Here is a 14,108-nt window from a genome sequence, read left to right as displayed (position 1 = left end):
ATCCTCTCAAAGACAGGCGGTTATCATTCACATCAGAGATCTGTAAGGTGAGAGTGACGCTGCTGGAGAGGGAGGGCACTCCCTCATCAGAGCAGGTCACAGTTTATATTATACTCAGATGCTGTCTCCCTGTCTAATTCACTGTCGGTTACAAGGGATGAAGAATTTTTTCGAGGTGGTTTCATGCAGAAATGGCATGTTTCTTCGATCTTACATGCAACGTTACCATTTTCTCCGGAGTCAGGGTCTTGCACATTAAATATAGTTACAACCGTTCTGGCCGAGATTTTCTGATATTGAATTTTTTTAGACATAACATAATAGACGGGTGATATCGTTCGTATCTGTCAACTCAACAAATAATCTTACACGAATCTGTGTAGTCCTCCATATCACTAGTTGTAGTGTATTTCATAGTGCTGAGCCTTTTCATAATCCAGCGTTTTCCAGATAAAATACCACGCCATTTTCTTCGTCGATTTGAAACATAACAGGGACATCATCCAACAGTGTTTGTTATGGGTATGATACTTTTCCATTTGACCCTTGGTCTGCATCTACAGCACTAACGGTACTCAAAATTGGGTCCTTCGTAGCAGTCCCATTATAGTAACTTTTATACTTCCTGTGTAAAATACTGGGGCATTGTCATTAGCGTTCTAGCACGGAAATTTCTACTTGCATGTTCCCGAAAGTGAGGATCACCACCATCAACAGCAGTGAAGAGTTAAAAAGAGGTGATCTTGTGCCTCTCTGTCTAAATGTTTTGCAAAACCATCTCCACCTTCTTACTCCATCTTGCTGATTTTGGAATTTAGATTAAAGTTGCGTGTAGGTTTTAGCGATAAACCTGCAATCCGTTCACACACGACATCAAGATCCAGTGCTCTTTCCAGCACAAATTTTGCTCCAATCACAGCCGATCACTAATACCTAAATATTCATCTCATCCTTTTTGAAGCGGGTGCATTATCATTAATGTCATTAATTCGACTGTAACTGTAAAGAATCAATGGGTCTCAGCGTAATTTGAAGATGTAAAGCGCATGGTGTTGTCTGACAGAGCGCGTTCTCGGCGATCTCTCTTTCACAAGCAGGGCTCCTCTGTCTTTATTCAGCTCGATGTATTCTGCATTGTCTCTGTATATATGCGAGCTTTACGGACTTCAATCTTTTCACGTCTAGCCCTAAATCCTGGCTATGTTACCAACTAGAGAGCCCTTTGCCATTTCCTCAGGAATGGAGTAGGTAACCTCCCAAACACAGAGTTTAGCGTAAAAATCGAAATGAACAACAGACTTGCGTTCTCATGTTCTGCCCAACATTTTAGATCGGCAAAATTCGACAAATACTGTGATGTAAAAAATATTCCAAAGCGTTATGATTCTCCTATACAAAGTGTTCCAGATGAAGATGACATCTTCGTGCTTCTTGAATCCAAAAATAAATAAATCGCAGCGCGAAAATTTTCCAGTATCTGCAACGAAGCCTGTGTGCAGTATGGGTTGGTCTCTTTCTGTTTAATGTAACAAATGATGGAGGTAGGCTTACATTGGTCAACAGCGGCACTGAGGTCCAAACACTTGCACTGCAGAATGCAGTAGAGGGTGTCAGTATTACATAAATACGTCTATGATTACAAAATTAATCATGTAAACGCCTCACTTTTGGAATCAAAATATAACTGCTCAATTTATAGATATTATGTAGAAACATTAATTGGGAGTTTAGTTTTGCAGTTGTTATGGTAGGTTCTTCAAATAAGAATGTCATAGAAAAAATACATTGGTTGTGGAGTTGTTAAGAGACATTTAAATCCTAAAATGTAATCAACTAAATACATACTAAATTAACATTAAATTAAATTCGCCTATACTTGTCATTGCAAAGCAGGTAGAGCATAAGGTCATTCCTCACACCAATGGGAATATTACTCTTTTTACATAATGACATCCAGCTATGGCACCTGCAATTTAAACTAAAACTCCAATTGCTTACTGGCTATTTCAATGTACTCTCAATACATAGGTGAACGGTAATGAAAGTGGCTGACAGTATACATTTTAAACTAGTTTGTTATTTCCCACAGCTCTGTCAGTCTGAAACACAGGAATTTGGAAGTGTGAGCAGGAACTCAGATGAAAGCTACTTATTCTGCTTCACCCAGACATAGTAGATACAGAAGGACAGCTGGACTGTCATCGGAGCAGATCACAACAAGATAATTATGAATGTATGCTGTGGGTTTATCATTGCTGATGACAAATAGGTGGTCAACAAGTGATGGATAATGCAGACTGCATGCAAAGCAAATGAGGAAGGCAATGTGTTGCCAGCTATTACATATACCAAAAAGTACAGCCAGTTCAAAATTATGCTAGTACGTGTTTTCAATCTTAAAAAGAAGACAGCGAGAGTCATTGTACACATATTCAGTAAACACCCCTAGGACAGTCAGTAAATCTACCAATATCTGGGCTGGTTAACTTTAACACTTCCTAGTCAATGTGTTTCACATTATCTAACGGTTGCTGTTTTGATAATTTACCCAGTAAAATACTGAAAAGCCGTCAAAGAAGACAAGACTAACATAGACATATACATAAAAGACAAGAATAATGAAGTAGGGAAACAAACACACTGACTGCTTTGACATCACTGACTGACTCTGTAGAATGCCAACATCAGTTGAAGACACTGTCATCACATCTTTAGCAACAAAACAGAGGTTTCCTGTATGCCATCGGATCTAAAGATATACAAATTACAACACTGTAAATAAAACACTAACAATGTGCATTCACAATTGGGGTGGAAAAACGTCTTCTGGAAAGGGACATTGTAAATATGTATTTTGGATTAATGTGGGTATTAACTGCTGTGAATGTTACACTGGTGTATCTTGTGCGGTTCTCCCGCTCTACAATGCTGTCCATGACCCTGGTGCGAAAGCACAATAATATTAACCAATAGGCAATGACATGTGGTTTTACTGACAAAAATGTGAGAATGTTGCAGTTATAAAGGCAACGAAATACTGCAATTTTGCAAATAACTATCATTCTTTTTAAACAGAAAAGGGATTTCAGATTAATAAACACAGTCACATTTGCCTCATAAAAAATATGCTGTTAAAATTTGCAAGGGTGAAAATAGGTGATAAATCGTGCACAATACAAAAGAGTTTATTATCAATTGTGTCTCATAGGTTGACAAAAGGAAACAAGCAGTAAAAAATAACACACTGTGTCACTTTTGGTGATTCCAGCATCTTAAACACAGGTGGGTGTTGAGTGCAAATCAACTAAAAAGTGCCTTAACACAGCGCGTTCAACTCATAAATCAATAGTGCACCTATTGCAGAGCTATAAAAGCTAAAATAAAAAATTGCTACAGAAAAGGTCAGGATTAAATCCTAAACTGACTTCCAAGTGTGTCGCCTGGAAATCCATAGCTCATTCTATGTGGGCTTCTGTACATTTGTTGAATTTTTCATAATGACAACAATGTAAAGATTTAATAAATTCAACGGAGCTGAAGTAGAGGATATATAGGTCCTAGTATAAAAAATAATAAACTGAAGGTATTAAAAATTGGCTAAAGAAGAGAGCATAGGTGCAACAATTATGATGCTGATCTTACCAAGAGTTCCACGTTTAGTAAAAGACATAATGGATTGAAAGAAAAAGTGTTACCATTAGAGCTGTAATAAAAAAAAAAAACATTTGTAATTCTATGAGATGACCTCTAGAGGAGAGTTGGTTCATCCAGGATGTTTCTCACTCTGTATCCGCTGCATCGTCCCTGGAGAACTGGGGTCCATTATCAGCACGTTCTGACTACCAGCTCTGCCGAACTACAGTCATCTTCTGGAGTCAGTCGTCCTGCACACCTCGTGTATTGTACACGTGTTGGAGAGTCCCTGTCCCCAAAGTGTCTGAGTAACGTGGTGGATAATAGGAATCACAGGCAGATTGGAGTGACAGGATGCGAGACTGTCTCCATCTGTAGATTTTCACTGATATAAAACCAATAAACACGTGATGAAGAGGAAGGAAAATACAGCCAAAGCCAACACTAAGTAAAAAGTCGGTTGTCATTGTACTCCTTGTCGTGTGTAAAGTCAGTGAACTCAGACAGCACTTCAGGGAAGCTGTCCGCCACCGCCACGTTAACAATGACTGTAGCTGAACGAGAGGGCTGCCCGTTGTCCTCCACTATAACAGTCAGTCTTTGTTTCACAGCATCTTTATCAGTGACTTGGCGGATAGTTCTTATTTCTCCATTCTGTAAGCCCACTTCAAACAGCGCCCTGTCTGTGGCTTTCTGCAGTTTATAGGAGAGCCAGGCATTCTGTCCAGAGTCCACATCAACAGCCACCACTTTAGTGACCAGATAGCCCACATCTGCTGAACGAGGAACCATTTCAGCCACCAGAGAGCCACCAGTCTGGACTGGGTACAGAACCTGAGGAGGGTTGTCGTTCTGGTCCTGGATCAGTATTTTCACAGTCACATTGCTACTGAGTGGAGGAGAGCCTCCATCCTGCGCTTTGACGCGGAAGTGGAAGTCTTTGATCTGCTCGTAGTCAAAAGAGCGCACTGCATGGATGACTCCACTATCAGCACTAACGGACACATATGAGGAGACTGGCACTCCGTTAACAGAGGAGTCCTCCAGTATGTAAGAAACACGGGCATTCTGGTTCCAGTCAGCGTCTCTGGCTTTCACTGTGAATATAGAGAGGCCTGGTGTGTTGTTTTCTACAATGTAGGCCTCATATGAGCTCCTCTCAAAGACAGGCGCGTTATCATTTACATCAGAGATCTGTAAGGTGAGAGTGACGTGCTGGAGAGGGAGGGCACCCTCATCAGAGCAGGTGATAGTTATATTGTATTGAGAAGCGATCTCTCTGTCTAAAGGGACCTCTGTAACTAAAGTAAAAATCCATTTAATGAATGTTTGATTTGAAGGGAAATGCTATTTTTGTTACACTCTACACTGTCCACTATTATCTGAATCTGGATCATTCCACTTAACATAGCTATAACAGTGTTGGGAGGTGAATCCTCTAATATGGACTCTGATTGAAAATGTTGATGTGAGGATTATGTACATTTATATCAATAACATCAACTATACTTAGTGGAATCAGAGAGTCCTCCGCTGTCTACAACTTCAAGTCCATTTCAACATTTTGCGTTTCATAATCATATTTCCACGATTAGGAAAATGTCTCCAGTTTTCGTATTAATTTTAATAGTTCAGATAAAAGACGTTCGTGGTGGGATATCAGATATGATACTTCTCCGTTAGAGCCGATGTTCTTATCAGATGCAGTTACAGTCGTTACGTGGTGCTTTGGGAGAATGTTCTAGTATTTTGGATATACAGCGGTTAGCAAATGTAGGCGCGTTGCATCACATCTAATACATGACAAATATCTGCATTGTCCCTGACATACTGCGCTCCCCTCGTTACAGCAGTTAACACAGTGAGATGTGGTCTTGCTTTTCTCGATCTAGAGGCTTCTGTAGAACCATCTCTACCTTTTACTTCCGCTGCCTGATTTCCGGGTTTAATATTAACGTTATCAGTGGGACTAAGTGAGTATGCTGTAATCCAATTATCCCAAGCAGAATCAATGCCTTCTCTAATACAAATTTGATCCAACACAGCGGACTCGGGATTCAAAAGCGTTTTTCTGATAGTAAAAATAGGGTATTATCGTTAATGTCGGTGATCTCACTGTTACACGAAACAGTTCCATTGGGTTTCTAGAATTAACTGGAAATGATAAAGCACAAGGCGAAGTACCCCCACATAAAGCCTCTCTGTCATCCTCTCTTGGATAGGAGGACTCCCTTTCTTTATTCAGCCCGAGTATTTACGCTGCCTCCTGTGTAGACACGAGCTTTTGCCTGATTTCAACCTTTAAGATCTAAACTAAATCATGCCCTATGTACCAACGACAGGCCTTTGCCATTTCTTCGGGATAGAATAGCTGACCTGCAGAGCACGTCGCTAAGACATAGCAACCGAGGAGAAACAACAGTACTGCCGTCCATTGTTCGTTCTGAGGTTCGTGTCCTGCACCATTAAACCAAACATCCCAATGCAGCCAGTGAAAAGTAGATACCAAAAAAGTCCACACTTCAAGACTATAGGAATAAACAAAAATTTCCCGTTCAATAATTCCTTCAGGCTCCTCATGAGGCGGGACTGTGTTCTGTTTTTCTCCGAATATATCCACCGTATTTACACGAAGGGGAGGACAGACAGAAAAAAATAGCATCTAGGTTAAACAGCAACGCGCTTGCCAACAGCGACCTTGAGTTGAAATTACACAACTACAACAATGATATAAAAGACAAATAGTGCAGTTTCTGGCAATACAGCAAAACTAAAAAACTAGGAAAAGCTGGCCAGTTATTTCAAATATCTAACTGATATTACCAAACATATGGTTGATACTATTGTGTAAGTGATTAGGTAAGTATTGAATGTGCACAGGTTTTCGAAATCATAGCAGATATTTAAAAGGTAAGAATACAGGACAACACATAGAAACACAACACAGGGTACATGCACTGCTGTCAGCAGCTCTAAGTGTCGCTGTCCATTGTGATGAACGTGAACAGTGACGCATCAACATAAACTCATTAGGCATTAATAAATGCTGTTTGTCGGATTGCCACTGCAGGAAACGTCCTTATGGAATGAATGCACCAATACAATGGTTATAGATTTGTATAAAAATGAAACATTGTGTTTGTTACAGTTTTCTAACCTCTAGAGGAGAGTCTGGTTCATCCAGGATGTTCTTTTCACTCTGTATCCGCTGCATCGTCCCTGTAGAACTGGGGTCCATTATCAGCACGTTCTGACTACCAGCTCTGCCGAACTTACAGTCACTCTTTCTGGAGTCAGTCGTCCTGCACACCTCGTAATTGTACACGTGTTGGAGAGTCCCTGTCCCCAAAGTGTCTGAGTAACGTGGTGGATAATATGGAATCACAGGGAGATTGGAGTGATACAGGATGCGAGGACTGTCCCATCTGTAGATTTTCACTGATATAATAACCACTAAACACGTGATGAAGAGGAAGGAAACTACAGCCAAAGCCACACTAAGTAAAAAGTCAGGTTGTCATTGTACTCCTTGTCGTGTTAAAGTCAGTGAACTCAGACAGCACTTCAGGGAAGCTGTCCGCCACCGCACGTTAACAATGACTGTAGCTGAACGAGAGGGCTGCCCGTTGTCCTCCACTATAACAGTCAGTCTTTGTTCACAGCATCTTTATCAGTGACTTGGGGATAGTTCTTATTTCTCCATTCTGTAAGCCCACTTCAAACAGCGCCCTGTCGTGGCTTTCTGCAGTTTATGGAGAGCCAGGCATTTGTCCAGAGTCCACATCAACAGCCACCAATTTAGTGACAGATAGCCCACATCTGCTGAACGAGGAACCATTTCAGCCACCAGAGAGGCCACCGTCTGGACTGGGTACAGAACCTGAGGAGGGTTATCGTTTGGTCCTGGATCAGTATTTTTACAGTCACATTTACTGAGTGGGGAGAGCCTCCTCCTGCGCTTACGCGGAAAGTGGAAGTCTTTGATCTGCTTAGTCAAAAGAGCGCACGCATGGTGACTCCACTATCAGCACTAACGGACCCATATGAGGAGACTGGCACTCCGTTAACAGAGGAGCTCTCAGTATGTAAGAAACACGGGCATTTCTGGTTCCAGTCAGCGTCTCTGGCTTTCATGTGAATAAGAGAGGGCCTGTGTGTTGTTTCTACCAATGTAGGCCTCATTGAGCTCCTGTCCCCCAAAGACAGGGCGTTACATTCACATCAGAGATCTGTAAGGGAGAGTGACGCTGCTGGAGAGGGAGGCACTCCTCATCAGAGCAGGTCACAGTTATATTATACTCAGATGTCTCTCTCTGTCAAATCACTGTCTGTCATTAAACTATGAATTATGGTTGTGATTTTTAAAATAAATGGGGATTTCGTTAATAAAAAAAGCACTTTTCGCTTTTCTCCTGAGTCCTTATCCTCAATATTTCATTGTAACAACAGTATTGAGTTGGCATCCTCTGATATCACATTTGACTTCGACATTGTTTATTTCAGGCTTGTTGTCGTTACATCTGTAAATCAACAATCAATTTACAAGAGTCTGTGAGTCCTCCATCGTCATAGCACAGCACATTTATTTCAAAAATGTTGCGAGTCTTCAAGTCAATATTTCCAATTAAAGTAAACCTCACCAGTTTCCTGTTTATTTAATACTTTCCTGACATTTCTAACGTATTTGTGATTGAATAAGTTTATTTACCGTTGGAACACCGATCTGCATCGGAGGCTGTTACAGTGGCAACAATTGTGCCTTAGGTGAATTTCAGTAACTGTGGCCTTGTATGTTGGCTGTGTAAAAAACGGGGGCGTTATCGTTAGCGTCTAAAACTGTAATGACAATCAGCATTGTTCCTGACATCTGCGGCTCTCCTCCATCTACAGCCGTTAACACAAGAGATATCTGCTCTTGTTCCTCTCTGTCTAAAGGGTCTTAAGCACCATCCAACGTTTTATTCCATCAGCGTATTCTGCAGTTTTAGAGCAAAATATCGGTTGGCCTAATTCGTAACTATGAACACATTAATTCCAAATCAAGATCTACCGCCCTTTCCAGCACAATTTGCCACGGTTATCGCTGACTCACTTATTTGAATTTGATTTCGTTCTTCAAATGTTGGGCATTATCGTTGATATCTGTGATCCCGACTGTGACACTGTAAAATCCATAGGATTCTCCAAAATAATCTGAAGTGTAAAGCACAAGGCGTCGTCTGCTCGCAGAGTACCTCTCGTCGACTTCTCTCTTTAACAAGAAGGACTCCCCTCTCTCGTTCAGCTCGTGTACTCATCGTTGTCTCGGGTATAGAGTCGAGCTTTGCGCAGAAGGCAAAACGTTTGGTATTAAACCTAAATCTTGTGCTAATTACCGACTAAAGAACCTTTCGCCATTCTTCCGGTATGTGTATACGGCCTGCCCCATTACCGAGCCGAGCAAAAGGGACCCGATGAACAACAGCGCTGTCCTTTCATTGTTCCATCCGAGTATTTTCTATAAAACGTGAACATCCGATTATATATCCCTAAAAACTGAAATCAATCCCAGTACCAAACATCAATCTCGCAGTGTATAATCCAAACAGAAAAAGTAGTGTCGGAGGTCGTCGTGTCTTAATCAAAATATTCTACATATCAGAAAGTCGTTCTTTCCCGTGCGTGTTCTTCTCATTATGGGGATGTTAAATAGGAGGTGCTGTTACAGCCCTACCCTCAGCCACGCACACTCTGGTCAACAGCGGCCCTAAGAGCCCATAATAAAAAACTGCAGAAATATCAACATGAATTATTCAGTCCAGCAGACGTACTGATAAGAAAGGTAACTTGAAATAAAGTCATAAAAGCCGTACAGGAATATGATCACCTGCCAAACCGCGAGTCGCCACTTTGAACAGTTCATGGTTATATTTATACTTTTGTTTGAAACTTCAGCCATAAGATGCCTATAAAATCATTAACCAAATCTGACTAAAAGTAGAAAAAAAATACTAAAATAAACTGGTGGCCTGAAAAGAGGGCATGAAGAACACCAGAAGAGACTAGAAAAGTCGCTGTCCGAGTCCTAAAAATAAGGAACAGTCTTACCAAATGGCCAACATTAGTGGCAATCAAAGCCATTTCATGCAGACCAAATAATAATAATTGACACAAAATTAGTGTCATAAAGTTTGCAAAAAAAATATTTATGTTTATTGCGAAAAGCTTTAAGCACCGGTAAAAACTGATGCTCAATCTAGAAAAATATAACAATTAAAATATTTCAAAACAAGAGACACAGGGAATTCACTTAGACCAAATACTGACACAAAGTCTCACGCCAAAGCAAATTACTGACTCAAAGCATATATGCTATGGAAAGGATCAATAGAAAACATTTTAAATAATCTGTAGGAAAATAGGGTGAAAGCAGTTTGACCTCTAAGGAAGATATCAGTCTGCTTTGCGCACAGTGCAGGTAAGTTAAAGCGGTGTGCGTGTAAAATATATAACAGTCATCAATGTATGTAAAGTGCATGACAGTAGGTGAGGATTATGTTCATGTTCTGAAAATGCTGAAACAGCGTTAAACAATTCACTAGCACTGCAACTAAACACTAAAGAGAAAAGAGTCATGGAGAAGAAACTACATAATTGAACTGACCTCTAGAGGAGAGGTCATGGTTCATCAGGATGTCTTTTCACTCTGATCCGCTGCATCGTCCCTGTAGAACTGGGGTCCATTATCAGCACGTTCGACTAACAGCTTGCCGAATTACAGTCACTCTTTCGGGAGTCGTGTCCTGCACACCTCGTAATTGTACACGTGTTGGAGGAGTCCCGTCCCCAAGTGTTGAGTACGTGGTGGATAATATGGAATCACAGGGAGATTGAGTGATACAGGATGCGAGACTGTCTCCATCTGTAGATTTTCACTGATATAATCACCACTAACACGTGATGAAGAGGAAGGAAACTCACACCAAAGCCAACACTAAGTAAAAAGTCAGGTGTCATTGTACCTGTCGTGTGTAAAGTCAGTGAACTAGACAGCACTTCAGGGAAGCTGTCCGCCACCGCCACGTTAACAATGACTGAGCGAACGAGAGGGCTGCCGTTCCTCAACTATAAACAGTCAGTCTTTGTTTCACAGCATCTTTATCAGTGGACTTGGCGGATAGTCTTATTTCTCCATCTGTAAGCCCACTTCAAACAGCGCCCTGTTGGGCTTTCGCAGTTTATAGGAGAGCCCAGATTCGTCCAGAGTCCACATCAACAGCCACCACTTTAGTGAACAGATAGCCCACATCTGCTGAACGAGGAACATTTAAGCCACCAGAGAGCCACCAGTCTGGACGGGTACAGAACTTGAGGAGGGTTATCGTTCTGGTCCTGGATCAGTATTTTCAAGTACATTGCTACTGAGTGGAGGGAGCCTCATCCTGTTTGACGCGGAAGTGGGAAGTCTTTGATCTGCTCGTAGTCAAAGAGCGCACGATGGATGACTCCCATATCAGCATACGGACACATATGAGGAGACTGGCACTCGTAACAAGAGGAGTCCTCCATATGTAAGAAACACGGCATTCTGGTTCAGTAAGCGTCTGGCTTTTAGTGAATATAGAGAGGCTGGTGTGTGTTTCTACAATGTAGGCTCATATGAGCTCCTCCAAAGACAGGCGCGTATCATTCACATCAGAAATCTGTAAGGTGAGAGTGACGTGCTGGAGAGGGAGGGCACCCTCATCAGAACAGTCACAGTTATGTTATACTCAGATGATCTCTCTCTGCCAATTCACTGTCTGTCACTAAACTATAGAAATCTTAGAAGATGTGGTAATAGTAAAATGGTATGTTGCCATTTATTCTGCAGTTCACTTGACCATTGTACTGAATCTGGGTCAAGAACACTAAACATAACTATAACTGTATTTTGGGAGGAGTCTTCTGGGATTGAGTCAGATTTGGAAAGTATACTGATCACGGGATTATATTCATTAATATCATAACATCAACAATAATTTTACTGGAATCAGAAAGACCACACTGTCTTGCGCTTCGATATCAATTTGGTATACTTGGCTTTTTCAAAGTCAACTTCACCAACTATATTACTTCACCGTTTTCATTATTGTAAATATATAGATACACTATCCATGGTGGTCGACACTGAATAAGAAACTTCCCCTTGTTCCTTTATCTGCATCCGAAGCACTCACTGTTGTCACAGTTGTTTCCTTTCTGAATTTTCGGCGATGGCTGCCTTGTAAACCGACTGCATGAAAAAAGGAGCATTGTCGTTTCATCGAGCCAGTCAAATAAATCTTACTGTACCGACAATCTGAGGATCTCCTCCATCTACAGCTGTTAACAACAGCGATATTTGCTCCTCTTTCCTCGATCTAACGTGCTTGTGTAAGACCATTTCGACCTTTTTTATTACATCTGCATGAGTTTGTATTTTCAGCATAAAATATCTGTAGGTTTCAAGCTATATTTTCAGGCCATTTACGCAATTCTGCATCAACTGCCCTTTCTAACACAAATTTAGATCCAGGACTGCTGATTCGCTAATTTCAAAACGTTTCTCGTCTTTTTAAAACTGGGACTGTTGTCGTTGATGTCGGTAATCTCTACTGTTATTGGAAAAAGCTCCATTGATTTTCTAGAATAATCTGCAAATGTAAAGCACAGGCCGCGTCTGTCGCAGAGCGACTCTCTGTCGGTTCTCTCTTTTCACTAGGAGGACTCCCCGTTCTCTATTCAGCTCAATGGATTCTGCACTGTCGCCCGTAAATATTACGGGCTTTACTGACTTTAGTCTTTTCAAATCCAATCCTAAATCCCGTGCTATGTTTCCCACTACAGAGCCCTTTGCCATTTCTCTGGAATAGAATAGCTGACTTGACCGAGAACGGATCCAAGAGAGAAAATGAGATGAAAAGCAGTACTTGCCGTGCCATTGTTCTTTTCATATGCGTTGTTTGCACACAAAAAAAAAATTACACTCGGTTTCACAATACAAAATCTCCATGTGAAAATTCATTGACAAAGGAATATTAGGTAAATCCACAAATTTTGAACGCGTCGATCCGGCTCAGCCTGTCCGTAAGGATGACATGTCAGTGAAAAATGCTTTCACCCTTTTTCTCTAAAATAACGACGTGATATGGGAGGATCTGCATCAAATCGGTCCACCAGCTGCAACACCTTACAACAACAGCGGCCCGTGGAGTTCAAAAAGTGAAAATTGCAAGAACATCAAACCTAATATCAGCTGAAATAGTTTGGATATGCATTATATGCAACATGGTGTTGTACAACTTAAAAATTAGTCATCAAAAAGAGTGTGTTCACGCCGCCCTCACATAAATGGCAGATACTGAAAATTACACAACTAAAAAACACATTATTACAACATATGACAACATCAGAGAGAGAAAGAAAGTTGGGAAATACTATTGCCTCTGTCCAAGGTGCTGACAATTGTTGTCAGAGATAGGACAATTTAAACGTGTAAATTTAACATAAGCAAAGGCGGACATTTCTAATCAAAGAGGGGCAATAGGCTTCATCTGCATCCAGGATGCTCTTTTCACATCTGTATCCACTGCATCGCCAAATGGTTTGAAAAAAACCAAGTTTCTTGTGGTAGGCATACAATTCTGTCCCTTAATGCAAAACTGTCCCTCACAATTGCCAATCACCTTACTAAACAAACAGTGTGTAACACGAAATACAGTTTAAAGCATTAAAATACACTGAAACGGTATTTATAAGTAGTCTAACCTCTAGAGGAAGTCTGGTTCATCCAGGATGCTCTTTTCACTCTGTATCCGCCTGCACGTCCCTGTAGAACTGGGGTCCATTATCAGCACGTTTGACTACCAGCTCGCCGAACTACAGTCACTCTTTCTGGAGTCAGTCGTCCTGCACACCTCGTAATTGTACACGTTGTTGGAGAGGTCCCTGTCCCCAAAAGGTCGGAGAGCTCATATGAGGCCTACATTGTAGAAAACAACACACCAGGCCTCGCTATATTCACCGTGAAAGCTAGAGATGCTGACTGGAACCAGAATGCCCGTGTTTCTTACATACTGGAGGACTCCTCTGTTAACGAGCACGTTCTGACTACCAGCTCTGCCGAACTTACAGTCACTCTTTCTGGAGTCATCGTCCTGCACACCTCGTAATTGTACACTGTTGAGAGTCCCTGTCCCCAAAGTGTCTGAGTAACGGGGTGGATATATGGAATCACAGGCAGATTGGATGATACAGGATGCGAGACTGTCTCCATCTGTAGATTTTCACTGATATAATACCACTAAACACGTGATGAAGAGGAAGGAAACTACAGCCAAGCCACAACACTAAGTAAAAAGTCAGGTTGTCTTGTACCCTTGTCGTGTGTAAAGTCAGTGAACTCAGACGCACTTCAGGGAAGCTGTCCGCCACCGCCACGTTAACAATGACTGTAGCTGAACGCGAGTGCTGCC

The 14,108-nt window shown here is 41.4% G+C and overlaps 2 pseudogenes; both read right to left on the bottom strand.

The window, feature by feature from the left end:
- Positions 1-3,862: 3,862 nt before the first annotated feature.
- On the bottom strand, positions 3,863-6,068 carry LOC116697317 (protocadherin gamma-A7-like; annotated as a pseudogene).
- Positions 6,069-6,702: 634 nt separating this feature from the next.
- Positions 6,703-12,493, bottom strand: LOC116696692 (protocadherin gamma-A5-like; annotated as a pseudogene).
- Positions 12,494-14,108: the final 1,615 nt, after the last annotated feature.

Source organism: Etheostoma spectabile, chromosome 10 (genome assembly GCF_008692095.1).
Source record: "Etheostoma spectabile isolate EspeVRDwgs_2016 chromosome 10, UIUC_Espe_1.0, whole genome shotgun sequence".
Classification (NCBI taxonomy): Eukaryota; Metazoa; Chordata; class Actinopteri; order Perciformes; family Percidae; genus Etheostoma; species Etheostoma spectabile.
This window is presented reverse-complemented; position numbering and strand designations above follow the sequence as displayed.